A 27,500-nucleotide genomic window follows, 5' to 3' on the forward strand; every position below is an offset into this window, starting at 1 on the left:
GATGGGGAGTCCACGGCTTCCAGCGCTTCGGTGGAGTCCCCTGGTAAGGGTCAAGTGGCCGTGGCTGAAAAGCGCGCAACCTCTCCCTCCAGGTTTGTCCAATGCAGGAGGAGGAAGAAGGCCCGGAGGAACGAGGACACTGCTTTAGGCCGAGAAGCGATCTTCCCCTTAGAGCTAATTGATCTGCAAAGTGTTTTGGTCTCCCCCCAAGAGAGACGTTTTTATGCAGGGCAGCAGGACTTTGCTAATGAACGCTCTTTTTTAGTTGCTGCCGAGTCGGGGGGGGACCTTAGTTTTAATGGGGATATTGTTGATGATGATAGTGTTTTACCTTTTTAGACATTTTAGGATTTCTGCTGTATTTATGTATTTAATACTGTTTTAACGTGTGTTGTAATGGTGTTGTAGGGTTGAAGTATTTTAGAAGTTTTATGTATGTGGTATTATATGATTGTTTTATAATATGTGTTATATATGTTGTTGTTTTATGATTGAATAGGTTAGGAGTGTGATTTATATGTGTATTTCTTTTAGTGTTGAAGTTAGCTTATTATGGGTAGTGTGATAAATGTCTTTATAGTTTTATGTGTTGGTTTTAGATTGTATGCAGAAATGTTGATTAAAGATGAATAAAAAAAAAAAAAAAAAAAAAATCTGTTCTTATCAGTTTAATATCTGATACGTCCCCCATGGAGGGGACCACATATTAAACGGATTTTTGGAACAGGGAGCCGGAAGTGGGGCTTGCCCCGTCCGCTCCACGCATCGACCCGGTATTGCAGTGCTTCCGGGAATGGTGCACCTCTACTGCCCCCTGTTGTCGAAAGGCAGAACTGACTGACTGACTGACTGACTGACTGACTGAGTGAGTGAGTGAGTGAGTGAGTGAGTGAGTGACTAATAGACTGAGTGCTGTGAGGGGGGGGGACCCTGTCTGTGCGTGGCCCCCGTTTCCCGCCGTTTTTCTTTTTTTTTTTATTTTTTTATTTTTTTTTTAAAGGAAGGTGACACACTGTTTGTGCGGTGGACAGCTGCGCTGAGGTAAGGCATGATGTCATCTTTGCCTTTTGAATTTCCCCTCATGTTTGTTAAAATGATTGCTGTCTTTTGAGAGGACAGGAGGACAGGGAGGAGTCGGGGCCCCGAGGACGGCGGCTGCGACGCCCCTGGGCATTCTACTCCGAGCGGGGGCGTCACGCAGGCCCGGCTAACGGCGACGGGCTTGGCGGCGGCCCCATATCGACTCGGGTCTCTCTTCATCCCGTATAAATCTTTCGCCTTTTACTAAAGATTTCCGTGGAGAGGGATAGCGATGAGTTCATGGTATTTTTGGAGGCTCTGCCCAAGCAGAGCTGCACTGCTGCTGTCAAAGGAAGACTGGGCCCGGCTTAGCGGCTGGCGTTAGGTGCCCGGTGGCGCGGCTGTGGTCTCCCTGGATCACGCGTGGACTCGCCGGGCGACACCTGCCAGAGGGGCTGGTGAGGGCTGAGCCGCGCCAGCTCCGTCGGCATCCCGCATGCCGGCGCCCGGCGGGGCGCAATTTGTGGGTATCGCTTCTCGGCCTTTTGGCTAAGATCAAGTGCTGCTTTTTGGAGGGATTTTTATTGCCAGGTTTTTTAGTGGAGGCAACAGCGAACCTAAAGCGTGACCAGCAGGTGGCTTGACCGCCGCTGCCACGGGGCTAGCTGTTGTCTCCTTTTAGCGCTTTTTTTTATTTTGGGTAGCCCTTGCAAGCCTAACGTGCAGGTTCGGGTGGCTTGACCGCCGTTCCCGCAGGGTGAGCTTGGGGTTTTATTTCCAGCTTTTATTAGTTTAGGCACCCAGCTAGGACACGTCGACTCCCTGCCCGGCTCCCGAGGACTCTCTTGCCCACCATCGCCAGGATGTCCGGGAGCCCACACAGGACCGTCGTAGTCATCCGGCATACAGCAGCCTTCAGGTGGACCCACCAGGAGGAACCGGAGAGTTTCCCGGAGAGACTGGCCTTCATCCGGGAGGTGCTCTTCGGCCTCCTGGGACTCACTATGGAAGACATCATCTGTGTGCAGCGCAACCAGTCTTCAGCCTTCTTTTATGTGTCTTGCACCACGGAAGAAGGCTACAAGAAGATGTTGGCTGCATGCAGCTGCTTGGAGAAAGAGCTTCGCCGGATGCACTACGACGTGGAGCCACTGTGGAAGCTGGATCGGAGAGTGATCACCGTCCACGTCTTGGACCCCTTCGTTCCAGCTGAAGCGGTGGCGGCCTTCCTGGGCAGGTTTGTCGACGTGGTCCCTGGGCACAGGGACGTGAGAGACCAGCTGGGTGTCTGGACTGGGTGCAGGCAGTTCCGGGTGTGCCTGCGCCCCGACGCTAGCTCCCCTGACGGGTATAGCCACCCACCTGCTTATTTTATTATAGGTCGTTGCAAGGGCTACCTTTTTTACTCCGGGCAACCCTCCTCCTGCCGCTTGTGCCACGGCCTGGGCCACACCGCGGACTCCTGTACCACCATGAAGTGCTGGAGATGCCTGGACGTCGGTCACCTGGCGAAGGACTGCAAGGGCCCCCTCCGGTGTAACCTGTGCAGAGGTGAGGACCATCTGGCTCGGAGCTGCCCTCAGCGCAAACCGTCCTGGGCCGACGCCGTTGCTCGGGGTTCGGCTGTGGACGGGGCCCGACAGCAGGCACTGCCGGGCTGCGCTGAGATGCACGGGGGAGCCGAGAGGGGAGCTGAGAACAGCGAGGAACAGCCCTTCGCCGGTGCTGATGGGGAGTCCACGGCTTCCAGCGCTTCGGTGGAGTCCCCTGGTAAGGGTCAAGTGGCCGTGGCTGAAAAGCGCGCAACCTCTCCCTCCAGGTTTGTCCAATGCAGGAGGAGGAAGAAGGCCCGGAGGAACGAGGACACTGCTTTAGGCCGAGAAGCGATCTTCCCCTTAGAGCTAATTGATCTGCAAAGTGTTTTGGTCTCCCCCCAAGAGAGACGTTTTTATGCAGGGCAGCAGGACTTTGCTAATGAACGCTCTTTTTTAGTTGCTGCCGAGTCGGGGGGGGACCTTAGTTTTAATGGGGATATTGTTGATGATGATAGTGTTTTACCTTTTTAGACATTTTAGGATTTCTGCTGTATTTATGTATTTAATACTGTTTTAACGTGTGTTGTAATGGTGTTGTAGGGTTGAAGTATTTTAGAAGTTTTATGTATGTGGTATTATATGATTGTTTTATAATATGTGTTATATATGTTGTTGTTTTATGATTGAATAGGTTAGGAGTGTGATTTATATGTGTATTTCTTTTAGTGTTGAAGTTAGCTTATTATGGGTAGTGTGATAAATGTCTTTATAGTTTTATGTGTTGGTTTTAGATTGTATGCAGAAATGTTGATTAAAGATGAATAAAAAAAAAAAAAAAAAAAAAATCTGTTCTTATCAGTTTAATATCTGATACGTCCCCCATGGAGGGGACCACATATTAAACGGATTTTTGGAACAGGGAGCCGGAAGTGGGGCTTGCCCCGTCCGCTCCACGCATCGACCCGGTATTGCAGTGCTTCCGGGAATGGTGCACCTCTACTGCCCCCTGTTGTCGAAAGGCAGAACTGACTGACTGACTGACTGACTGACTGACTGAGTGAGTGAGTGAGTGAGTGAGTGAGTGACTAATAGACTGAGTGCTGTGAGGGGGGGGGACCCTGTCTGTGCGTGGCCCCCGTTTCCCGCCATTTTTCTTTTTTTTTTTATTTTTTTATTTTTTTTTTAAAGGAAGGTGACACACTGTTTGTGCGGTGGACAGCTGCGCTGAGGTAAGGCATGATGTCATCTTTGCCTTTTGAATTTCCCCTCATGTTTGTTAAAATGATTGCTGTCTTTTGAGAGGACAGGAGGACAGGGAGGAGTCGGGGCCCCGAGGACGGCGGCTGCGACGCCCCTGGGCATTCTACTCCGAGCGGGGGCGTCACGCAGGCCCGGCTAACGGCGACGGGCTTGGCGGCGGCCCCATATCGACTCGGGTCTCTCTTCATCCCGTATAAATCTTTCGCCTTTTACTAAAGATTTCCGTGGAGAGGGATAGCGATGAGTTCATGGTATTTTTGGAGGCTCTGCCCAAGCAGAGCTGCACTGCTGCTGTCAAAGGAAGACTGGGCCCGGCTTAGCGGCTGGCGTTAGGTGCCCGGTGGCGCGGCTGTGGTCTCCCTGGATCACGCGTGGACTCGCCGGGCGACACCTGCCAGAGGGGCTGGTGAGGGCTGAGCCGCGCCAGCTCCGTCGGCATCCCGCATGCCGGCGCCCGGCGGGGCGCAATTTGTGGGTATCGCTTCTCGGCCTTTTGGCTAAGATCAAGTGCTGCTTTTTGGAGGGATTTTTATTGCCAGGTTTTTTAGTGGAGGCAACAGCGAACCTAAAGCGTGACCAGCAGGTGGCTTGACCGCCGCTGCCACGGGGCTAGCTGTTGTCTCCTTTTAGCGCTTTTTTTTATTTTGGGTAGCCCTTGCAAGCCTAACGTGCAGGTTCGGGTGGCTTGACCGCCGTTCCCGCAGGGTGAGCTTGGGGTTTTATTTCCAGCTTTTATTAGTTTAGGCACCCAGCTAGGACACGTCGACTCCCTGCCCGGCTCCCGAGGACTCTCTTGCCCACCATCGCCAGGATGTCCGGGAGCCCACACAGGACCGTCGTAGTCATCCGGCATACAGCAGCCTTCAGGTGGACCCACCAGGAGGAACCGGAGAGTTTCCCGGAGAGACTGGCCTTCATCCGGGAGGTGCTCTTCGGCCTCCTGGGACTCACTATGGAAGACATCATCTGTGTGCAGCGCAACCAGTCTTCAGCCTTCTTTTATGTGTCTTGCACCACGGAAGAAGGCTACAAGAAGATGTTGGCTGCATGCAGCTGCTTGGAGAAAGAGCTTCGCCGGATGCACTACGACGTGGAGCCACTGTGGAAGCTGGATCGGAGAGTGATCACCGTCCACGTCTTGGACCCCTTCGTTCCAGCTGAAGCGGTGGCGGCCTTCCTGGGCAGGTTTGTCGACGTGGTCCCTGGGCACAGGGACGTGAGAGACCAGCTGGGTGTCTGGACTGGGCGCAGGCAGTTCCGGGTGTGCCTGCGCCCCGACGCTAGCTCCCCTGACGGGTATAGCCACCCACCTGCTTATTTTATTATAGGTCGTTGCAAGGGCTACCTTTTTTACTCCGGGCAACCCTCCTCCTGCCGCTTGTGCCACGGCCTGGGCCACACCGCGGACTCCTGTACCACCATGAAGTGCTGGAGATGCCTGGACGTCGGTCACCTGGCGAAGGACTGCAAGGGCCCCCTCCGGTGTAACCTGTGCAGAGGTGAGGACCATCTGGCTCGGAGCTGCCCTCAGCGCAAACCGTCCTGGGCCGACGCCGTTGCTCGGGGTTCGGCTGTGGACGGGGCCCGACAGCAGGCACTGCCGGGCTGCGCTGAGATGCACGGGGGAGCCGAGAGGGGAGCTGAGAACAGCGAGGAACAGCCCTTCGCCGGTGCTGATGGGGAGTCCACGGCTTCCAGCGCTTCGGTGGAGTCCCCTGGTAAGGGTCAAGTGGCCGTGGCTGAAAAGCGCGCAACCTCTCCCTCCAGGTTTGTCCAATGCAGGAGGAGGAAGAAGGCCCGGAGGAACGAGGACACTGCTTTAGGCCGAGAAGCGATCTTCCCCTTAGAGCTAATTGATCTGCAAAGTGTTTTGGTCTCCCCCCAAGAGAGACGTTTTTATGCAGGGCAGCAGGACTTTGCTAATGAACGCTCTTTTTTAGTTGCTGCCGAGTCGGGGGGGGACCTTAGTTTTAATGGGGATATTGTTGATGATGATAGTGTTTTACCTTTTTAGACATTTTAGGATTTCTGCTGTATTTATGTATTTAATACTGTTTTAACGTGTGTTGTAATGGTGTTGTAGGGTTGAAGTATTTTAGAAGTTTTATGTATGTGGTATTATATGATTGTTTTATAATATGTGTTATATATGTTGTTGTTTTATGATTGAATAGGTTAGGAGTGTGATTTATATGTGTATTTCTTTTAGTGTTGAAGTTAGCTTATTATGGGTAGTGTGATAAATGTCTTTATAGTTTTATGTGTTGGTTTTAGATTGTATGCAGAAATGTTGATTAAAGATGAATAAAAAAAAAAAAAAAAAAAAAATCTGTTCTTATCAGTTTAATATCTGATACGTCCCCCATGGAGGGGACCACATATTAAACGGATTTTTGGAACAGGGAGCCGGAAGTGGGGCTTGCCCCGTCCGCTCCACGCATCGACCCGGTATTGCAGTGCTTCCGGGAATGGTGCACCTCTACTGCCCCCTGTTGTCGAAAGGCAGAACTGACTGACTGACTGACTGACTGACTGAGTGAGTGAGTGAGTGAGTGAGTGAGTGACTAATAGACTGAGTGCTGTGAGGGGGGGGGACCCTGTCTGTGCGTGGCCCCCGTTTCCCGCCGTTTTTCTTTTTTTTTTTATTTTTTTATTTTTTTTTTAAAGGAAGGTGACACACTGTTTGTGCGGTGGACAGCTGCGCTGAGGTAAGGCATGATGTCATCTTTGCCTTTTGAATTTCCCCTCATGTTTGTTAAAATGATTGCTGTCTTTTGAGAGGACAGGAGGACAGGGAGGAGTCGGGGCCCCGAGGACGGCGGCTGCGACGCCCCTGGGCATTCTACTCCGAGCGGGGGCGTCACGCAGGCCCGGCTAACGGCGACGGGCTTGGCGGCGGCCCCATATCGACTCGGGTCTCTCTTCATCCCGTATAAATCTTTCGCCTTTTACTAAAGATTTCCGTGGAGAGGGATAGCGATGAGTTCATGGTATTTTTGGAGGCTCTGCCCAAGCAGAGCTGCACTGCTGCTGTCAAAGGAAGACTGGGCCCGGCTTAGCGGCTGGCGTTAGGTGCCCGGTGGCGCGGCTGTGGTCTCCCTGGATCACGCGTGGACTCGCCGGGCGACACCTGCCAGAGGGGCTGGTGAGGGCTGAGCCGCGCCAGCTCCGTCGGCATCCCGCATGCCGGCGCCCGGCGGGGCGCAATTTGTGGGTATCGCTTCTCGGCCTTTTGGCTAAGATCAAGTGCTGCTTTTTGGAGGGATTTTTATTGCCAGGTTTTTTAGTGGAGGCAACAGCGAACCTAAAGCGTGACCAGCAGGTGGCTTGACCGCCGCTGCCACGGGGCTAGCTGTTGTCTCCTTTTAGCGCTTTTTTTTTTTTTGGGTAGCCCTTGCAAGCCTAACGTGCAGGTTCGGGTGGCTTGACCGCCGTTCCCGCAGGGTGAGCTTGGGGTTTTATTTCCAGCTTTTATTAGTTTAGGCACCCAGCTAGGACACGTCGACTCCCTGCCCGGCTCCCGAGGACTCTCTTGCCCACCATCGCCAGGATGTCCGGGAGCCCACACAGGACCGTCGTAGTCATCCGGCATACAGCAGCCTTCAGGTGGACCCACCAGGAGGAACCGGAGAGTTTCCCGGAGAGACTGGCCTTCATCCGGGAGGTGCTCTTCGGCCTCCTGGGACTCACTATGGAAGACATCATCTGTGTGCAGCGCAACCAGTCTTCAGCCTTCTTTTATGTGTCTTGCACCACGGAAGAAGGCTACAAGAAGATGTTGGCTGCATGCAGCTGCTTGGAGAAAGAGCTTCGCCGGATGCACTACGACGTGGAGCCACTGTGGAAGCTGGATCGGAGAGTGATCACCGTCCACGTCTTGGACCCCTTCGTTCCAGCTGAAGCGGTGGCGGCCTTCCTGGGCAGGTTTGTCGACGTGGTCCCTGGGCACAGGGACGTGAGAGACCAGCTGGGTGTCTGGACTGGGCGCAGGCAGTTCCGGGTGTGCCTGCGCCCCGACGCTAGCTCCCCTGACGGGTATAGCCACCCACCTGCTTATTTTATTATAGGTCGTTGCAAGGGCTACCTTTTTTACTCCGGGCAACCCTCCTCCTGCCGCTTGTGCCACGGCCTGGGCCACACCGCGGACTCCTGTACCACCATGAAGTGCTGGAGATGCCTGGACGTCGGTCACCTGGCGAAGGACTGCAAGGGCCCCCTCCGGTGTAACCTGTGCAGAGGTGAGGACCATCTGGCCCGGAGCTGCCCTCAGCGCAAACCGTCCTGGGCCGACGCCGTTGCTCGGGGTTCGGCTGTGGACGGGGCCCGACAGCAGGCACTGCCGGGCTGCGCTGAGATGCACGGGGGAGCCGAGAGGGGAGCTGAGAACAGCGAGGAACAGCCCTTCGCCGGTGCTGATGGGGAGTCCACGGCTTCCAGCGCTTCGGTGGAGTCCCCTGGTAAGGGTCAAGTGGCCGTGGCTGAAAAGCGCGCAACCTCTCCCTCCAGGTTTGTCCAATGCAGGAGGAGGAAGAAGGCCCGGAGGAACGAGGACACTGCTTTAGGCCGAGAAGCGATCTTCCCCTTAGAGCTAATTGATCTGCAAAGTGTTTTGGTCTCCCCCCAAGAGAGACGTTTTTATGCAGGGCAGCAGGACTTTGCTAATGAACGCTCTTTTTTAGTTGCTGCCGAGTCGGGGGGGGACCTTAGTTTTAATGGGGATATTGTTGATGATGATAGTGTTTTACCTTTTTAGACATTTTAGGATTTCTGCTGTATTTATGTATTTAATACTGTTTTAACGTGTGTTGTAATGGTGTTGTAGGGTTGAAGTATTTTAGAAGTTTTATGTATGTGGTATTATATGATTGTTTTATAATATGTGTTATATATGTTGTTGTTTTATGATTGAATAGGTTAGGAGTGTGATTTATATGTGTATTTCTTTTAGTGTTGAAGTTAGCTTATTATGGGTAGTGTGATAAATGTCTTTATAGTTTTATGTGTTGGTTTTAGATTGTATGCAGAAATGTTGATTAAAGATGAATAAAAAAAAAAAAAAAAAAAAAATCTGTTCTTATCAGTTTAATATCTGATACGTCCCCCATGGAGGGGACCACATATTAAACGGATTTTTGGAACAGGGAGCCGGAAGTGGGGCTTGCCCCGTCCGCTCCACGCATCGACCCGGTATTGCAGTGCTTCCGGGAATGGTGCACCTCTACTGCCCCCTGTTGTCGAAAGGCAGAACTGACTGACTGACTGACTGACTGACTGACTGAGTGAGTGAGTGAGTGAGTGAGTGAGTGAGTGACTAATAGACTGAGTGCTGTGAGGGGGGGGGGACCCTGTCTGTGCGTGGCCCCCGTTTCCCGCCGTTTTTCTTTTTTTTTTTATTTTTTTATTTTTTTTTTAAAGGAAGGTGACACACTGTTTGTGCGGTGGACAGCTGCGCTGAGGTAAGGCATGATGTCATCTTTGCCTTTTGAATTTCCCCTCATGTTTGTTAAAATGATTGCTGTCTTTTGAGAGGACAGGAGGACAGGGAGGAGTCGGGGCCCCGAGGACGGCGGCTGCGACGCCCCTGGGCATTCTACTCCGAGCGGGGGCGTCACGCAGGCCCGGCTAACGGCGACGGGCTTGGCGGCGGCCCCATATCGACTCGGGTCTCTCTTCATCCCGTATAAATCTTTCGCCTTTTACTAAAGATTTCCGTGGAGAGGGATAGCGATGAGTTCATGGTATTTTTGGAGGCTCTGCCCAAGCAGAGCTGCACTGCTGCTGTCAAAGGAAGACTGGGCCCGGCTTAGCGGCTGGCGTTAGGTGCCCGGTGGCGCGGCTGTGGTCTCCCTGGATCACGCGTGGACTCGCCGGGCGACACCTGCCAGAGGGGCTGGTGAGGGCTGAGCCGCGCCAGCTCCGTCGGCATCCCGCATGCCGGCGCCCGGCGGGGCGCAATTTGTGGGTATCGCTTCTCGGCCTTTTGGCTAAGATCAAGTGCTGCTTTTTGGAGGGATTTTTATTGCCAGGTTTTTTAGTGGAGGCAACAGCGAACCTAAAGCGTGACCAGCAGGTGGCTTGACCGCCGCTGCCACGGGGCTAGCTGTTGTCTCCTTTTAGCGCTTTTTTTTATTTTGGGTAGCCCTTGCAAGCCTAACGTGCAGGTTCGGGTGGCTTGACCGCCGTTCCCGCAGGGTGAGCTTGGGGTTTTATTTCCAGCTTTTATTAGTTTAGGCACCCAGCTAGGACACGTCGACTCCCTGCCCGGCTCCCGAGGACTCTCTTGCCCACCATCGCCAGGATGTCCGGGAGCCCACACAGGACCGTCGTAGTCATCCGGCATACAGCAGCCTTCAGGTGGACCCACCAGGAGGAACCGGAGAGTTTCCCGGAGAGACTGGCCTTCATCCGGGAGGTGCTCTTCGGCCTCCTGGGACTCACTATGGAAGACATCATCTGTGTGCAGCGCAACCAGTCTTCAGCCTTCTTTTATGTGTCTTGCACCACGGAAGAAGGCTACAAGAAGATGTTGGCTGCATGCAGCTGCTTGGAGAAAGAGCTTCGCCGGATGCACTACGACGTGGAGCCACTGTGGAAGCTGGATCGGAGAGTGATCACCGTCCACGTCTTGGACCCCTTCGTTCCAGCTGAAGCGGTGGCGGCCTTCCTGGGCAGGTTTGTCGACGTGGTCCCTGGGCACAGGGACGTGAGAGACCAGCTGGGTGTCTGGACTGGGCGCAGGCAGTTCCGGGTGTGCCTGCGCCCCGACGCTAGCTCCCCTGACGGGTATAGCCACCCACCTGCTTATTTTATTATAGGTCGTTGCAAGGGCTACCTTTTTTACTCCGGGCAACCCTCCTCCTGCCGCTTGTGCCACGGCCTGGGCCACACCGCGGACTCCTGTACCACCATGAAGTGCTGGAGATGCCTGGACGTCGGTCACCTGGCGAAGGACTGCAAGGGCCCCCTCCGGTGTAACCTGTGCAGAGGTGAGGACCATCTGGCTCGGAGCTGCCCTCAGCGCAAACCGTCCTGGGCCGACGCCGTTGCTCGGGGTTCGGCTGTGGACGGGGCCCGACAGCAGGCACTGCCGGGCTGCGCTGAGATGCACGGGGGAGCCGAGAGGGGAGCTGAGAACAGCGAGGAACAGCCCTTCGCCGGTGCTGATGGGGAGTCCACGGCTTCCAGCGCTTCGGTGGAGTCCCCTGGTAAGGGTCAAGTGGCCGTGGCTGAAAAGCGCGCAACCTCTCCCTCCAGGTTTGTCCAATGCAGGAGGAGGAAGAAGGCCCGGAGGAACGAGGACACTGCTTTAGGCCGAGAAGCGATCTTCCCCTTAGAGCTAATTGATCTGCAAAGTGTTTTGGTCTCCCCCCAAGAGAGACGTTTTTATGCAGGGCAGCAGGACTTTGCTAATGAACGCTCTTTTTTAGTTGCTGCCGAGTCGGGGGGGGACCTTAGTTTTAATGGGGATATTGTTGATGATGATAGTGTTTTACCTTTTTAGACATTTTAGGATTTCTGCTGTATTTATGTATTTAATACTGTTTTAACGTGTGTTGTAATGGTGTTGTAGGGTTGAAGTATTTTAGAAGTTTTATGTATGTGGTATTATATGATTGTTTTATAATATGTGTTATATATGTTGTTGTTTTATGATTGAATAGGTTAGGAGTGTGATTTATATGTGTATTTCTTTTAGTGTTGAAGTTAGCTTATTATGGGTAGTGTGATAAATGTCTTTATAGTTTTATGTGTTGGTTTTAGATTGTATGCAGAAATGTTGATTAAAGATGAATAAAAAAAAAAAAAAAAAAAAAATCTGTTCTTATCAGTTTAATATCTGATACGTCCCCCATGGAGGGGACCACATATTAAACGGATTTTTGGAACAGGGAGCCGGAAGTGGGGCTTGCCCCGTCCGCTCCACGCATCGACCCGGTATTGCAGTGCTTCCGGGAATGGTGCACCTCTACTGCCCCCTGTTGTCGAAAGGCAGAACTGACTGACTGACTGACTGACTGACTGACTGAGTGAGTGAGTGAGTGAGTGAGTGAGTGAGTGAGTGACTAATAGACTGAGTGCTGTGAGGGGGGGGGACCCTGTCTGTGCGTGGCCCCCGTTTCCCGCCATTTTTCTTTTTTTTTTTATTTTTTTATTTTTTTTTTAAAGGAAGGTGACACACTGTTTGTGCGGTGGACAGCTGCGCTGAGGTAAGGCATGATGTCATCTTTGCCTTTTGAATTTCCCCTCATGTTTGTTAAAATGATTGCTGTCTTTTGAGAGGACAGGAGGACAGGGAGGAGTCGGGGCCCCGAGGACGGCGGCTGCGACGCCCCTGGGCATTCTACTCCGAGCGGGGGCGTCACGCAGGCCCGGCTAACGGCGACGGGCTTGGCGGCGGCCCCATATCGACTCGGGTCTCTCTTCATCCCGTATAAATCTTTCGCCTTTTACTAAAGATTTCCGTGGAGAGGGATAGCGATGAGTTCATGGTATTTTTGGAGGCTCTGCCCAAGCAGAGCTGCACTGCTGCTGTCAAAGGAAGACTGGGCCCGGCTTAGCGGCTGGCGTTAGGTGCCCGGTGGCGCGGCTGTGGTCTCCCTGGATCACGCGTGGACTCGCCGGGCGACACCTGCCAGAGGGGCTGGTGAGGGCTGAGCCGCGCCAGCTCCGTCGGCATCCCGCATGCCGGCGCCCGGCGGGGCGCAATTTGTGGGTATCGCTTCTCGGCCTTTTGGCTAAGATCAAGTGCTGCTTTTTGGAGGGATTTTTATTGCCAGGTTTTTTAGTGGAGGCAACAGCGAACCTAAAGCGTGACCAGCAGGTGGCTTGACCGCCGCTGCCACGGGGCTAGCTGTTGTCTCCTTTTAGCGCTTTTTTTTATTTTGGGTAGCCCTTGCAAGCCTAACGTGCAGGTTCGGGTGGCTTGACCGCCGTTCCCGCAGGGTGAGCTTGGGGTTTTATTTCCAGCTTTTATTAGTTTAGGCACCCAGCTAGGACACGTCGACTCCCTGCCCGGCTCCCGAGGACTCTCTTGCCCACCATCGCCAGGATGTCCGGGAGCCCACACAGGACCGTCGTAGTCATCCGGCATACAGCAGCCTTCAGGTGGACCCACCAGGAGGAACCGGAGAGTTTCCCGGAGAGACTGGCCTTCATCCGGGAGGTGCTCTTCGGCCTCCTGGGACTCACTATGGAAGACATCATCTGTGTGCAGCGCAACCAGTCTTCAGCCTTCTTTTATGTGTCTTGCACCACGGAAGAAGGCTACAAGAAGATGTTGGCTGCATGCAGCTGCTTGGAGAAAGAGCTTCGCCGGATGCACTACGACGTGGAGCCACTGTGGAAGCTGGATCGGAGAGTGATCACCGTCCACGTCTTGGACCCCTTCGTTCCAGCTGAAGCGGTGGCGGCCTTCCTGGGCAGGTTTGTCGACGTGGTCCCTGGGCACAGGGACGTGAGAGACCAGCTGGGTGTCTGGACTGGGCGCAGGCAGTTCCGGGTGTGCCTGCGCCCCGACGCTAGCTCCCCTGACGGGTATAGCCACCCACCTGCTTATTTTATTATAGGTCGTTGCAAGGGCTACCTTTTTTACTCCGGGCAACCCTCCTCCTGCCGCTTGTGCCACGGCCTGGGCCACACCGCGGACTCCTGTACCACCATGAAGTGCTGGAGATGCCTGGACGTCGGTCACCTGGCGAAGGACTGCAAGGGCCCCCTCCGGTGTAACCTGTGCAGAGGTGAGGACCATCTGGCCCGGAGCTGCCCTCAGCGCAAACCGTCCTGGGCCGACGCCGTTGCTCGGGGTTCGGCTGTGGACGGGGCCCGACAGCAGGCACTGCCGGGCTGCGCTGAGATGCACGGGGGAGCCGAGAGGGGAGCTGAGAACAGCGAGGAACAGCCCTTCGCCGGTGCTGATGGGGAGTCCACGGCTTCCAGCGCTTCGGTGGAGTCCCCTGGTAAGGGTCAAGTGGCCGTGGCTGAAAAGCGCGCAACCTCTCCCTCCAGGTTTGTCCAATGCAGGAGGAGGAAGAAGGCCCGGAGGAACGAGGACACTGCTTTAGGCCGAGAAGCGATCTTCCCCTTAGAGCTAATTGATCTGCAAAGTGTTTTGGTCTCCCCCCAAGAGAGACGTTTTTATGCAGGGCAGCAGGACTTTGCTAATGAACGCTCTTTTTTAGTTGCTGCCGAGTCGGGGGGGGACCTTAGTTTTAATGGGGATATTGTTGATGATGATAGTGTTTTACCTTTTTAGACATTTTAGGATTTCTGCTGTATTTATGTATTTAATACTGTTTTAACGTGTGTTGTAATGGTGTTGTAGGGTTGAAGTATTTTAGAAGTTTTATGTATGTGGTATTATATGATTGTTTTATAATATGTGTTATATATGTTGTTGTTTTATGATTGAATAGGTTAGGAGTGTGATTTATATGTGTATTTCTTTTAGTGTTGAAGTTAGCTTATTATGGGTAGTGTGATAAATGTCTTTATAGTTTTATGTGTTGGTTTTAGATTGTATGCAGAAATGTTGATTAAAGATGAATAAAAAAAAAAAAAAAAAAAAAAATCTGTTCTTATCAGTTTAATATCTGATACGTCCCCCATGGAGGGGACCACATATTAAACGGATTTTTGGAACAGGGAGCCGGAAGTGGGGCTTGCCCCGTCCGCTCCACGCATCGACCCGGTATTGCAGTGCTTCCGGGAATGGTGCACCTCTACTGCCCCCTGTTGTCGAAAGGCAGAACTGACTGACTGACTGACTGACTGACTGACTGAGTGAGTGAGTGAGTGAGTGAGTGAGTGAGTGACTAATAGACTGAGTGCTGTGAGGGGGGGGGACCCTGTCTGTGCGTGGCCCCCGTTTCCCGCCGTTTTTCTTTTTTTTATTATTTTTTTATTTTTTTTTTAAAGGAAGGTGACACACTGTTTGTGCGGTGGACAGCTGCGCTGAGGTAAGGCATGATGTCATCTTTGCCTTTTGAATTTCCCCTCATGTTTGTTAAAATGATTGCTGTCTTTTGAGAGGACAGGAGGACAGGGAGGAGTCGGGGCCCCGAGGACGGCGGCTGCGACGCCCCTGGGCATTCTACTCCGAGCGGGGGCGTCACGCAGGCCCGGCTAACGGCGACGGGCTTGGCGGCGGCCCCATATCGACTCGGGTCTCTCTTCATCCCGTATAAATCTTTCGCCTTTTACTAAAGATTTCCGTGGAGAGGGATAGCGATGAGTTCATGGTATTTTTGGAGGCTCTGCCCAAGCAGAGCTGCACTGCTGCTGTCAAAGGAAGACTGGGCCCGGCTTAGCGGCTGGCGTTAGGTGCCCGGTGGCGCGGCTGTGGTCTCCCTGGATCACGCGTGGACTCGCCGGGCGACACCTGCCAGAGGGGCTGGTGAGGGCTGAGCCGCGCCAGCTCCGTCGGCATCCCGCATGCCGGCGCCCGGCGGGGCGCAATTTGTGGGTATCGCTTCTCTGCCTTTTGGCTAAGATCAAGTTTTTAAAAACTTTTGGCGTTTTTCTTAGCCGTTTTACCCGTCGTGTTTTTTAGTTTAGCGGATACCAAGGGGATCCTAATGCGTGCCCAGCAGGTGGCCTGACCGCCGCTGCCACGGGGTGAACCTTGGTATCCTGTTTTAGTGTTTTTCAGCCCTTGTTTGTTTTTATTCACTTTTATTATTTTATTTTTTAGTCTAGTTTTTAGCTCAGCTCGTCTTGGACTACGGCGGAAGGACCTCTGGAACACTGCGCCTTGCTCCACTCCGAGTGGGACGGCTGATGCCGGAGCACCCCAGCTGGAGGATGGCAGCTACGGCTCCCAGGACGGCAGTGACGGCCCCAGCGGCGGCTCCAGTGGCCGGGACGACCCCCTCCTCCGGACCGGGTCCGATGGTAGGTGGCGGTCTGCTTAACACGGCCCGGTTCCGTTGGAGGAACCTGGATGGAGAGGCCCAGTTTCACGACAGGGTCTTCTTCATCCGGGAGGTTGTCTTTGGTGTGCTGGGCTTTAAGCTGGAGGACCTGATCTGCGTCCAGAGGAACCATCCCCAGAGGTTTCTGGATGTTACCTTGGCCTCTGAGGAGGCATACCGGAGGGTGCTGGAGCAGAGCAAGTCCGACCACCCGCTCTTGAATATGTACTCGGTTGAGCCCTTGTGGTTTACGGACAAGCGGGTGGTAACGGTGCATGTGTTCAATCCTTACGTGTCGGCGGAGGCCGTCTGCCATTTCCTCACTAAACACGTTGAGGTTTTACCAGGACACAGAGACGTCCGGGACGAGCTGGGTGTGTGGAATGGGCGCCGCCAGTTTCAGGTGCGACTGCGGCCGGATGGAAAGGGGGGATATCTTCATCCCCCAGCCTACTTTTCCATCGGGCCCAACAGGGGGTACCTGTTCTACACTGGTCAGCCTACCCTCTGCCGGTCGTGCCAGGGCCATGGACACAAGGCGGAGGACTGCCCGGACCTTAAGTGCCGTAACTGCCTTGAGCCCGGGCACATGGCTAAGGACTGTAAGGGCCCCCAACGTTGCCGCCACTGTAGCAGCGAGGAGCACCTGGCCCGTGTCTGCCCCCAGCGCTCCTATGCGGGCGTTCTGGCGGGTGGTGGGCAGGTGAGGCGGGTGCCGGACCGGGAGCTGCTCCCTGCCCCAAAGCCAGGGGGGCCTCAGGAGAGGTCAGTGGGGGCCCAGGAAGAAGTGGCCAGGTCCCCAGTGAAGACCCCGTTGGGGGCTGAGGGGCCCCGGGCTCAGGCTGGGCAGTCCCCGCAGGCCCGGGCCGGGGTCACCAAAAGGAAGAAGAAGGGTGACCCCAAGGACAAAACTAAGAAGACGAGGAAGGAAGCAGAGGAGGCAACAGGTACCCCCAAGGAGGCGGCGCCCCCAGCTGAGGCCCCTGTACAGGTCGTATCGCCCCCCGCCCCCAAAACAGAAGATATAAGTTGGAATTTGTCAATGTTGTCCCCAGCCCTTCCCCAGGAGGACATTACCTTTTCGGGCCTGGAGGTTTCACCAAACGACCAGGCCTACCTGGAGGACTCCATGCTGGGGAAAATTCTGGGCATGAGTGGGGAGGGGGAACAGGGGTCTTAATAGCTGGTTTTAGGGTTTATAGTTTTTAAAAATTTTTATGGTTTTAATGTCTTATTGTTTTATTCTTCTTTTAATCCCCCCATGGCTGGTTTTAAAATTTTTACTGTTAACGTCAGAGGGTTGAGGAACCCAGTCAAAAGGGCCGCGGTCTTTGATGAACTGACATCCTCCCCTTTCAATCTCTGTTTCTTGCAGGAAGTCCACCTCAGGGACCAGCGGGACGTGGCTCTTTTCTCACAAGCGTGGAAGAGGGGTAAGTCCTGCTGGAGCGTTGGTGGTGTCCATTCTTCAGGCGTCGGCATCCTTTTTGGTGACCGGGCCTTTGAGAATGTGAGTACCTTCACTGTAGTGCAGGGAAGGGTTTTGGGAGTGGACGCCACCTGGAGAGGTCAGCACATCCGGGCGATGTGCGTTTACGCTCCAGTGGAGGCCTCGTCCCGCATTGCGCTTTTTGAGGAGCTGGCCCAGTTTTGTGTCACTAATAGACACATAATTTTAGGAGGGGACTTCAATACTTTTTTAGAAGGGAAAGGGGATGTCAGCACTAAACATTTTAGGAATTTGATCCGCAGCCTCAACCTCTCTGATGGTTTTAAAACGTGCAACCCCACAGATCCGGGCCATACCTGGCACAACAGTTGTGGGGCCAGCAGCCGTATTGATTATATTTTAGCTTCGCCCTCTGTTGTTTTTAGGAAGGTTTTGAGGTCTCCACGGTGGTACTCGGACCATACATCGGTCGAGGCCACAGTTTCCATTGACGCCCCTACCTTCGGGAGGGGCTATTGGAAGCTGAACGTGGAGATCTTAGAAGAGAGAGACTTTAGGTCTCTCTTCCTGGATCATTTTACTGCGTGGCGGGGCTGTAAGGCAGCCTACGTCTCCACGGCCGCATGGTGGGAGAGCGTAAAAGAGAGGGTTAGAGCTCTAGCTATCCACTATTGCGGCCAGCGTAAAGCTAAAAGGCTTTACGAAATCCAACGGCTAGAGACCAGGCTGCAGAGGGAGTATGCCCGCCACAACAACGGAGGGGCTTTTAACTTTGAGGAGGTGCAGGCAGCCAAAGCTAAGCTGAGGGGCCTGCACGAGCAATCGGCTGCGGCCTCCTTGTTTTGGGCCAGGGCTTTGGAAAGGGAGGAGAATGAGAAATGTACAGCCTTCTTCTTTAATAAGGTGAAACTGGCCCGTGAGGAAAAGTGTTTCACTGCCCTCCGGGACCAAGGAGGCAACCTGGTCTCCGATTCGGCCCGGATGCTGGAGGTTGCTAAATGTTTTTACGGTGACCTTTTTAAGAAAAGGGAGACCGAACCTGAGCTAGGGGAGCAGTTTTTATCTAAACTCAAACCTAGTCTTCCCAGTGAGGCAAGGGACAGCTTAGATGCCCCCTTCACTCTAGCCGAGCTGACTGAGGTGCTAGGCAAAATGAACCGGCGCAAAGTTCCTGGTCTCGATGGACTCCCCGTGGAATTCTATTCCACGTTTTGGGAAGTCCTCGGGCCGGAGCTGCTAGAAGTGGCTGAGGACGTGCAGCGTCAGGGCATGCTCACCAAGAGCATGCGGTCAGGGGTCTTGTCTTTGTTGTACAAGAAGGGCGATCGTGCCGAACTTGGCAACTGGAGACCCCTGACAATGCTTTGCGTAGATGCAAAGATCATAGCAAAGACCCTAACTGAGCGCCTAAAAAAGGCCATGACCCACCTGGTCCATAGTGACCAGACTTGCGGGGTCCCGGGTCGATCTGCGACTTGGAATTTACATTTAATTCGGGACGCGATCGCCTGGGCTGAGGACAGGAATGTCCCTCTGGCACTCGTTAGCTTGGACCAGGAGAAGGCGTTTGACCGAGTGGACCACTGCTTCCTGTTTGGGGTATTGAGCAGGCTAGGTTTTGGGCCTAAGTTCTTGGGATGGGTTCATGCGCTTTATACTGAGGTTGGTAGCCATGTGTCGATTAATGGTTCCCTCAGTGATTGGGTTCCCCAGTCAAGTGGAGTGAGGCAGGGTTGCCCTCTCTCCCCCCTCCTCTACGCTCTATATATAGAGCCGTTGGCGAGCGCCATCCGTGCCCATCCAGGTATCAACGGCCTGATCCTGCCAGGGAGTGGGGGCCTGACGGTAAAGCTGGCCCAGTACGCAGACGATACCACTCTGTTTGTGTGCTTGGACCATGCGCTCGGTCACGCCCTGGGCTTGGTGCAGGCGTTCGGGAAGGCCTCCGGGGCTGCACTTAACCTGAGCAAGTCGGTGGTCAAGTACTTTGGCAGCTGGAAGGCGAGAGAGGACGTCCCGGGGGGGCTCACTCTCTGCGGCGGCCCTCTCAAGGTGTTGGGGGTTAACTTTCTTTCGAAAGGTGCTGCCCGGGTAAACTGGGAAGAGCGTTTGACGATCGCCAGGCGGAAGATGGGGATGTGGAAGGCCAGGTCCCTGTCCTTCCTGGGTAAGGTTCTCGCCTTGAAGGTTGATATCCTTCCCACCCTCCTCTACCTCGCCCATGTGTTCCCCATGCCCCGCTTCATGCGGAGAGGCTTAACTAAGGATGTGTTTAACCTTGTTTGGGGCGGCAGGTATGAGTATGTGAGGAGGGAAGTGATGTACCTTGGAAAGGACAGTGGGGGGAGGGATGTTCCTGACTTCCCTCTCAAGCTTGACTGCCTGTTCTTCTCCCAGATCTGTGCACGTCTGGTGGCTCCCCTAGAACACCCCCACCAGTATTTTGTTCACTTGTGGCTGGCCCTGCCCATGAGACGTCTGTTGACGTCGTGGTCCAACGCCGGGCCCAAGGCGGAGACGCTGCCGACCCACTATCACCATGCTATTAAGTGGAGTAAGTCTCTTCCGGCAGGTCTCCCCCCAGGGACCCTCACCAGGCACCGAGCCCTGTATCGGGCTGTGCTGGTGAAGAGGGGAACCCGTGCTGTGCTGGGCCTGGAGAAGGACACCTGGACCAGGATCCAGCCCAAGGGGTTGGATAACCGGCTGCAGGACCTGAACTGGCAGTGTGTGCATGGTAAGCTGCCGGTCAGGGATGTACTGTACAGGCACAAGCTGACCAGATACTCAGGCTGCCCACGTCCCGAGTGCTCAGAGGAGGAGACCCTCAGGCACGCCTTTTGGGACTGTGGGTATGCCAGGGAGGTCTGGAGATCAGTGCAAGGCCTGTGCAGGAAACTAGACCCGCAGTTTGTGTTGTCCTACGATAAGGTGATGATGGGGTGGCCCCAAGGTCCTCAGACTCCCTTCCCGCCCCGGATGTGGCTGCTGATCAGCATGACCAAACGTGAACTTTGGAATGCAAGGTCGGCACTCATCCATAAAGGGGCAGATTTGAGGGCCTGGGGATTATATCGAAAGATTGTGGCGGACTTGGATTTCAGGATGGAGCGGGACATCATCCAGTGGGGCTATCACGAGGCCAAGGAAAGGTGGAAGGGCCTTCTGCGGCCATAGCCCCACTAACATCTTGGTGAGTACGAGCTCCATCCAGGAAGGTCGGTGTGGCACGTGAGTTGTGAACGCACGCACCTTATACTGTGCCTTTCTTGGTGGTGCGTTAATGTTTTTTTTTTTCAGTGTCACACCATAAAGTTCACAAGGATCGGAAACCCTTTGCAATGGGATTTTAAGCCTGGGGGTGATTTTGAAAATAACCACTGACACTCAATGGTTTTTGATTAATATTTGCTTATTTATTGAATGTCTGGTGTGGTTTATGTATTTTATATTTAAATTTTAAACTCTGATATGGGCTGAATTTTAACGGTGTGTTAATGTCTTGTTTGAAATCCTTTTAAGGAGATTATAATTGTAATATTTTATTGATTGAAATAAAAATTGTAATTGAATTTGAAATAGCCGGAATGATGAGTGAAGGTTGGCCGAGTTGATGAAGTGACGGGTATCCAACTCTGACTGGTTAGAAAAAAAAAAAAAAAAAAATCTGTTCTTATCAGTTTAATATCTGATACGTCCCCCATGGAGGGGACCACATATTAAACGGATTTTTGGAACAGGGAGCCGGAAGTGGGGCTTGCCCCGTCCGCTCCACGCATCGACCCGGTATTGCAGTGCTTCCGGGAATGGTGCACCTCTACTGCCCCCTGTTGTCGAAAGGCAGAACTGACTGACTGACTGACTGACTGACTGACTGAGTGAGTGAGTGAGTGAGTGACTAATAGACTGAGTGCTGTGAGGGGGGGGGCCCTGTCTGTGCGTGGCCCCCGTTTCCCGCCGTTTTTCTTTTTTTTTTTTTTTTTTTTTTTTTTTTTTTTTTTAAAGGAAGGTGACACACTGTTTGTGCGGTGGACAGCTGCGCTGAGGTAAGGCATGATGTCATCTTTGCCTTTTGAATTTCCCCTCATGTTTGTTAAAATGATTGCTGTCTTTTGAGAGGACAGGAGGACAGGGAGGAGTCGGGGCCCCGAGGACGGCGGCTGCGACGCCCCTGGGCATTCTACTCCGAGCGGGGGCGTCACGCAGGCCCGGCTAACGGCGACGGGCTTGGCGGCGGCCCCATATCGACTCGGGTCTCTCTTCATCCCGTATAAATCTTTCGCCTTTTACTAAAGATTTCCGTGGAGAGGGATAGCGATGAGTTCATGGTATTTTTGGAGGCTCTGCCCAAGCAGAGCTGCACTGCTGCTGTCAAAGGAAGACTGGGCCCGGCTTAGCGGCTGGCGTTAGGTGCCCGGTGGCGCGGCTGTGGTCTCCCTGGATCACGCGTGGACTCGCCGGGCGACACCTGCCAGAGGGGCTGGTGAGGGCTGAGCCGCGCCAGCTCCGTCGGCATCCCGCATGCCGGCGCCCGGCGGGGCGCAATTTGTGGGTATCGCTTCTCGGCCTTTTGGCTAAGATCAAGTGGATTTTACGCTCTTTTTATCGCTTTTAACGGACTGCGTCGGGTTTTTTAGAGGAAGGCACGGTGACCCTAATGCGTGACCAGTAGGTGGCTTGACCGCCGCTGCCACGGGGCGACCCGTGCCTTCCTTTTAGCCTTTTATCCCTGCTTTTATTTTCGTTTTTATTAGGCTGGGGATCCCGCAGTGGCTGGTGGCCTGTCCGCCGCCCTGCCGGGTGAACTGGTGTTTTTATTTTTTTAGTTGCTTTTATAGTTTAGCATTCCTCGGCTCATCCCGGATTGGCGGACGGCGGCCGGACCACGGCGGACGTCGGGACCACGGCGGCAGGAGGACTCTGCTCCAGGAACGACGTCGGTGGACCATCCCGGATGTCGACGGCCGGCGGAGCAGCGAGGAAGCCCTTCAGCGGGCCGTGGCTGGTAGCAGGCGGTGGCCTGCGTAATACCGCCCGGTTCTGCTGGAGGGCCGAAGGGGAGGTAGGCACCTTCCCCGACCGCCTGGCCTTCATCCGGGAGGTGGCCTTCGGGGAGCTGGGCCTGCGCATGGAGGACATCCTGTGTGTGCAGCGGAATGGACCTTTCCAGTTCTTCGAGGTCACCCTGTCCACCGACGAGAGCTACACCAAGGTCCTGGAGCGGAGCAAGGAGAGGGCCCAGCACCCTCTCCTGGGACGATACACCGTCGAGCCGCTGTGGTGGCCCGACAAGCGGGTAATTACGGTACATTGTTTTAACCCGCATGTGTCCGGCGAAGCCGTCCGCCAGTTCTTGAACAAGTATGTGGACCTCCTTCCTGGCCACAAGGACATCCGGGATGAGCTGGGGATCTGGACTGGTCGACGCCAGTTCCAGGCCCGCCTGCGCCCGGACGCTAATGGGGCGGGCGGGTTTAGTCATCCCCCAGCCTATTTTAATCTACAGGGCAATAAGGCTTACTTGTTTTATTCCGGACAGCCTCCCTTCTGCCGACAGTGTCACACCTTTGGACATACTCTGGAGGGATGCGCCAACCTGCGCTGCCGCAACTGCCTGGAGCCGGGGCACATGGCCAGGGACTGCAAGGGCCCCCGTCGCTGCATCCACTGCAACGGTGAGGACCATCTGGCTCGTTCCTGCCCCCAACGGAAAACGTCATACGCCGACGCTCTGTTAGGCAGCAGAGCTGTCGGCAAGGAGAGTGGTGGGGGAGCGCAAGCCCCCACGTCCGGGCAGGAACAGTCGGCGGCGGGGGCAGGAGGAGATGCCCTGGCCGAGGTGGAGGAGGCCCCAGCGACAGCGACTGCAATGCAGGAGGGGTCTCCAGTCCTGGCTCCAGGTGTCAGCAGCAGGAGGAGAAAGAGCGGCGCATCCCCCCGGAGGAGGAAGAAGAGCAGAAGGGAGGCACAACCCGACGCATCCAGCCCTCCGGCTGCCACCTTGCCAGCAGTGGCGGCCGGGGACCAAGGCCGAGAGAGTCCCCCCTCCCCGACATTGGGGGCCCCCCATCTGGTGTGGGACTTGGGACAGTCCCCTGCGCCCCCCCAGGAGTACAGCAGTGTGCAGGACAAAGCAAATGAACAGGAGTACCTGGGGGGGCTGGAACTGGGGGGCCTTTTGGGTTTGACTGAGGAGGGGGGGCAGTAATGCGGTATTGTTTTTAATGGCTGGCTTTTATTATTTTAGTGTGTTGTTTGTAATTGTATTTTACCTTTTTAACATTTCATGGCCAATTTTAATATTGTCACCTTGAATGTCAGGGGTTTGAGGAACGTTTTAAAGCGCACATCTGTTTTTAATCAGCTGGCATCTTCTCCCTTCAGCATTTGTTTTCTGCAGGAAGTCCACCTCCGGGACCAGCGGGACGAGGCTCTCTTTTCACGACAATGGAAGAGGGGTAGATCCTACTGGAGCGTAGGTGGTGTCCACTCCTCAGGCGTCGGGATCCTTTTTGGCGACCGCGCCTTTGAAGAAGTAAGATCGTTTACCGTTCTTCAAGGTAGGGTTTTGGGGGTGGACGCCACATGGAGGGGACAGCGCCTCCGGGCCATATGTGTCTACGCTCCAGTGGAGGCCTCGTCCCGTATAACTCTCTTTGAAGAGTTGTCCCCGTTCTGTGTCACAGATCGACACTTGATTTTAGGAGGGGACTTTAACATCTCGTTGGAGGGTAGACAGGATGTCAGCTCTGGGCACTTTCGCCATTTTATTCGTTCCTTTAAACTTGTTGATGGTTTTAAGATATGCAACCCCAGCATGCCGGGCTTCACCTGGCACAATAGTCGCGGAGCCAGCAGTCGCATCGACTATATTTTAGCCTCACCCCCCGTTGTTTTTAAAAAGGTGTCCCTCTCCCCACAGTGGCCCACTGACCACTTGGCAGTGGAGGCCACTGTTTCCATAGACGCCCCTGAATATGGGGGTGGCTATTGGAAAATGAACCTGCAGATCCTGGAGGAGAGCGATTTTAGACACCTTTTTTTAGATCACTTCTCCGAGTGGCAGAAGGACAAGCCTACCTTCCCCTCCGTGGCCGAATGGTGGGAGAGTGTGAAGGATAGGATCCGAACCTTCTCCATGCAGTACAGCAAGCAGCGCAGGATGGAGAAGAAATTCTCCATTCTGCAGCTGGAGAGAAGGTTGCGGGATGAATACGCCGCTCACAACAGCGGGGGCACCATCGACCACGAGCGACTGCTGGATATAAAGGGTGAGCTGAGGCGCCTGCATGCACAGGCTGCCTCGGCCCAAATGCTCGGCGACAGAATGTTCTTTTTGGAAAACAATGAAAAGTGCAATACTCATTTTTTCCAGAGAGCCAGGGAAGCCCGGGAGGAGAAGACCTTCGACTCTCTCCGGGCCTTAAACGGCGATACGGTAACAACAACATCAGACATGCTGGAGGTTGCTAAATTGTTTTATCACAATCTTTTTAAGGTTAGGGACACGGACCCGGTTGCAGGGGAGCGGTTCCTAGACAACACCTCACCTTGCCTTCCCAGTGACATTCGTGACGGCTTAGAAGCCCCCATCACCTTGGCCGAGCTGACCGCAGTGCTTGGCAAGATGAACCGCCGCAAGGTACCGGGCCTTGATGGGCTCCCGGTGGAATTTTATTCCACTTTTTGGGATGTCCTCGGGCCGGAATTACTGCAGGTTGTAGAGGACGTTCAGCGCCGGGGTTTGCTCACTAGGAGCATGAGGTCAGGGGTTCTTTCTTTGTTGCACAAGAAGGGTGATCGTGCCGACCTTGGCAACTGGAGGCCCCTGACCATGCTTTGTGTAGACACAAAGCTCATCGCAAAGACCCTTACAGAACGCCTGAAGAAGGCCATGGCTCATCTGGTTCACAGCGATCAGACGTGTGGAGTACCGGGTCGATCGGCGACGTGGAACCTCCATCTCATCCGCGACGCCATCGCCTGGGTGGAGGACAGGAACCTCCCTCTCCTGCTGGTCAGCTTGGACCAGGAGAAAGCCTTCGACCGGGTAGATCACCGCTTCCTGTTTCAAGTATTGGGTAAGTTTGGCTTTGGACCCAATTACCTGGGGTGGTTACACACTTTGTATAACGAAGTTGGGAGCCATGTTGTTATCAATGGCTTCCTGAGTGACTTGGTGCCCCAGCTGAGTGGAGTGAGGCAGGGATGTCCCCTCTCCCCCCTCCTCTACGCGCTCTATATAGAGCCACTGGCGTGCGCCATTCGCACCCACCCCGGGGTCGATGGCCTTCTTATCCCAGGAAGTCGGGGGAAAACTGTTAAACTGACCCAGTACGCAGACGACACCACCCTTTTCGTCTGCTCGGATCAGTCTCTCGGTCATGCCATGAGCCTTGTTCATGCGTTCGGTAGGGCCTCCGGCGCGACGCTCAACCTCAGTAAGTCGGTGGCCAAGTATTTCGGCAGCTGGAAGGCGAGGGAGGGCGTCGCAGGGGGTCTCACCCTCTGTGACGGACCTCTCAAAGTGTTGGGGGTCAACTTCCTTTCGGATGGTGCCGCCCGTTTGAACTGGGAGGAGCGGTTGGCGATCGCCAGGCGGAAGATCGGACTGTGGAAGTCCAGGTCCCTGTCCTTCCAAGGTAAGGTCTTAGCCTTAAAAGGGGATATTCTTCCCACCCTGCTCTACCTTGCACATGTGTACCCTTTGCCCCGCTTCATGCGCAGAGGCCTGACGAGAGACGTTTTCAATCTCGTCTGGGGGGGCAGGTACGAGTACGTGCGTAGGGAAGTGATGTATCTTGGAAAGGACAGTGGGGGGAGGGATGTTATTGACTTTCCTCTCAAGCTTGACTGCCTGTTCTTCTCGCAGCTCTGCACGCGCCTGGCAGCTCCCCTCGAGCACCCCCATCAGCACTTTGTGCGTCTGTGGCTGGCTCTCCCCATGAGACGCCTGGTGGCGTCGTGGACCAACCTCGGCCCCAAGGCTGAGACCCTGCCGGCCCACTACAGCCACGCTGTCAAGTGGAGTAAGTTTATTCCGGCAGGTGTCAAGACAGAGGCCTTGACCAAGCATAGAGCGCTTTACAGGGCTTTGCTTGGTCATAGGGATACTCGGGCCATGTTGGGCCTGGAGGAAGGCACATGGGCGAGAATCCAGCCTAAGGGTTTGGATCACAGGCTGCAGGACCTGAACTGGCAGTGCCTTCATGGTAAGCTGCCAGTCAGGGACGTCTTACATAGGCATAAGCTGACCAGACACCCCCGCTGCCCCAGGGCCGAGTGCAGCGAGGATGAGACCATCAGGCATGTGTTTTGGGACTGTGGGCATGCACAGAGAGTTTGGGGGTTGGTAGCGGGCCTGTGTGGACGTGTGGACCCGCAGCCCGGTCTGACCTACGACAAGGTGTTGAAGGGGTGGGACCCCAAGCTCCATAACCCCTTCGGCCCCTGGATGTGGCTGCTGGTCAGCATTACCAAGCGAGAGCTGTGGAATGCCAGGACCGCGCTCATCCGCAGAGGGGTTCATCTGGAGGCACAAGGGGTGTTCCGTAAAATCCGGGCCGACTTGGGTTTCAGGATGGAGACTGACGTCATCCAGCGGGGCTACCACGAGGCCAAGGAGAGGTGGAAGGGCCTCTTTTGGCTTTAGCTCCGTTTCGTTTAGGTGGTGACGCTCCATTCTACAGGGTGGACATGACGCACCTTTCTGGAGCACACAGAAGGTACTTTGGGTTTTAGGTGAGTGTGCTTTGTTTTTTTGTGCGTGTGTTGTATTTCAAATACTTTTTTAATAATTGCATGTACAGAATTTATTGTGCACTACTGGTTGATCACTTTTAGCACGTATTTATTAATATTAACATTATCTATTAACATTTTAATCTATTTGGTGTGCTTTGTTTCTGTGATTAACCGTATTTTATGCCCGAAGTCTCAGATTTTATGTGTGTGGATGGTGTATAACCCTGTTTTAACCCGACCCTTGTGTTTGAAATTTGTGGTCTGTGGGTCTGTTCCTCTTTTAAGGTTTTAACCTTTTAATGGCTTGCATTTGAGGTGACATTTTATTTGTAGAAATGGCCAGATGAATGTAATTAAAGGGTAAATGTGTGTAATTTTAATTGTTGATTTTATTACTGTTTTGATTATTTTATGGTATATAGTTCTGCATAATTTGTTTGTTTAATACTGTTTTAATATGTCTTATTATTATGATTTTATTGTATTGCCATTGATGTGTATTATGTTAAAAATTTCAACCTTTTACATTGTTGTAATATTTGTTTATGATGTATGCTGGAAAGGTTGTTTTAATATGCATGG

At 53.9% G+C, this 27,500-nt stretch overlaps 8 non-coding genes and 6 pseudogenes across 8 annotated transcripts; all 14 read left to right on the forward strand.

The window, feature by feature from the left end:
- Positions 1-576: 576 nt before the first annotated feature.
- Positions 577-807, forward strand: LOC140579924 (U2 spliceosomal RNA; annotated as a pseudogene).
- A 433-nt stretch (positions 808-1,240) lies between these two features.
- LOC140580041 (U5 spliceosomal RNA) lies at positions 1,241-1,354 on the forward strand. Its single transcript, XR_011983819.1, has one exon. It is a non-coding gene; the product is annotated as a U5 spliceosomal RNA (small nuclear RNA).
- Positions 1,355-3,323: 1,969 nt separating this feature from the next.
- LOC140579925 (U2 spliceosomal RNA) lies at positions 3,324-3,554 on the forward strand (annotated as a pseudogene).
- Positions 3,555-3,983: 429 nt separating this feature from the next.
- On the forward strand, positions 3,984-4,097 carry LOC140580042 (U5 spliceosomal RNA). The gene has a single exon (XR_011983820.1). It is a non-coding gene; the product is annotated as a U5 spliceosomal RNA (small nuclear RNA).
- A 1,969-nt stretch (positions 4,098-6,066) lies between these two features.
- Positions 6,067-6,297, forward strand: LOC140579926 (U2 spliceosomal RNA; annotated as a pseudogene).
- A 425-nt stretch (positions 6,298-6,722) lies between these two features.
- On the forward strand, positions 6,723-6,836 carry LOC140580043 (U5 spliceosomal RNA). Its single transcript, XR_011983821.1, has one exon. It is a non-coding gene; the product is annotated as a U5 spliceosomal RNA (small nuclear RNA).
- Positions 6,837-8,805: 1,969 nt separating this feature from the next.
- LOC140579928 (U2 spliceosomal RNA) lies at positions 8,806-9,036 on the forward strand (annotated as a pseudogene).
- Positions 9,037-9,470: 434 nt separating this feature from the next.
- Positions 9,471-9,584, forward strand: LOC140580045 (U5 spliceosomal RNA). Its single transcript, XR_011983823.1, has one exon. It is a non-coding gene; the product is annotated as a U5 spliceosomal RNA (small nuclear RNA).
- A 1,969-nt stretch (positions 9,585-11,553) lies between these two features.
- LOC140579929 (U2 spliceosomal RNA) lies at positions 11,554-11,784 on the forward strand (annotated as a pseudogene).
- Positions 11,785-12,221: 437 nt separating this feature from the next.
- Positions 12,222-12,335, forward strand: LOC140580046 (U5 spliceosomal RNA). The gene has a single exon (XR_011983824.1). It is a non-coding gene; the product is annotated as a U5 spliceosomal RNA (small nuclear RNA).
- A 1,969-nt stretch (positions 12,336-14,304) lies between these two features.
- Positions 14,305-14,536, forward strand: LOC140579931 (U2 spliceosomal RNA; annotated as a pseudogene).
- Positions 14,537-14,969: 433 nt separating this feature from the next.
- Positions 14,970-15,083, forward strand: LOC140580047 (U5 spliceosomal RNA). Its single transcript, XR_011983825.1, has one exon. It is a non-coding gene; the product is annotated as a U5 spliceosomal RNA (small nuclear RNA).
- Positions 15,084-20,801: 5,718 nt separating this feature from the next.
- LOC140579953 (U2 spliceosomal RNA) lies at positions 20,802-20,994 on the forward strand. Its single transcript, XR_011983745.1, has one exon. It is a non-coding gene; the product is annotated as a U2 spliceosomal RNA (small nuclear RNA).
- A 425-nt stretch (positions 20,995-21,419) lies between these two features.
- LOC140580049 (U5 spliceosomal RNA) lies at positions 21,420-21,533 on the forward strand. Its single transcript, XR_011983826.1, has one exon. It is a non-coding gene; the product is annotated as a U5 spliceosomal RNA (small nuclear RNA).
- The last annotated feature ends 5,967 nt before the right edge of the window (positions 21,534-27,500 follow it).

This window comes from Paramormyrops kingsleyae, chromosome 18, assembly GCF_048594095.1.
Source record: "Paramormyrops kingsleyae isolate MSU_618 chromosome 18, PKINGS_0.4, whole genome shotgun sequence".
Taxonomy (NCBI): Eukaryota; Metazoa; Chordata; class Actinopteri; order Osteoglossiformes; family Mormyridae; genus Paramormyrops; species Paramormyrops kingsleyae.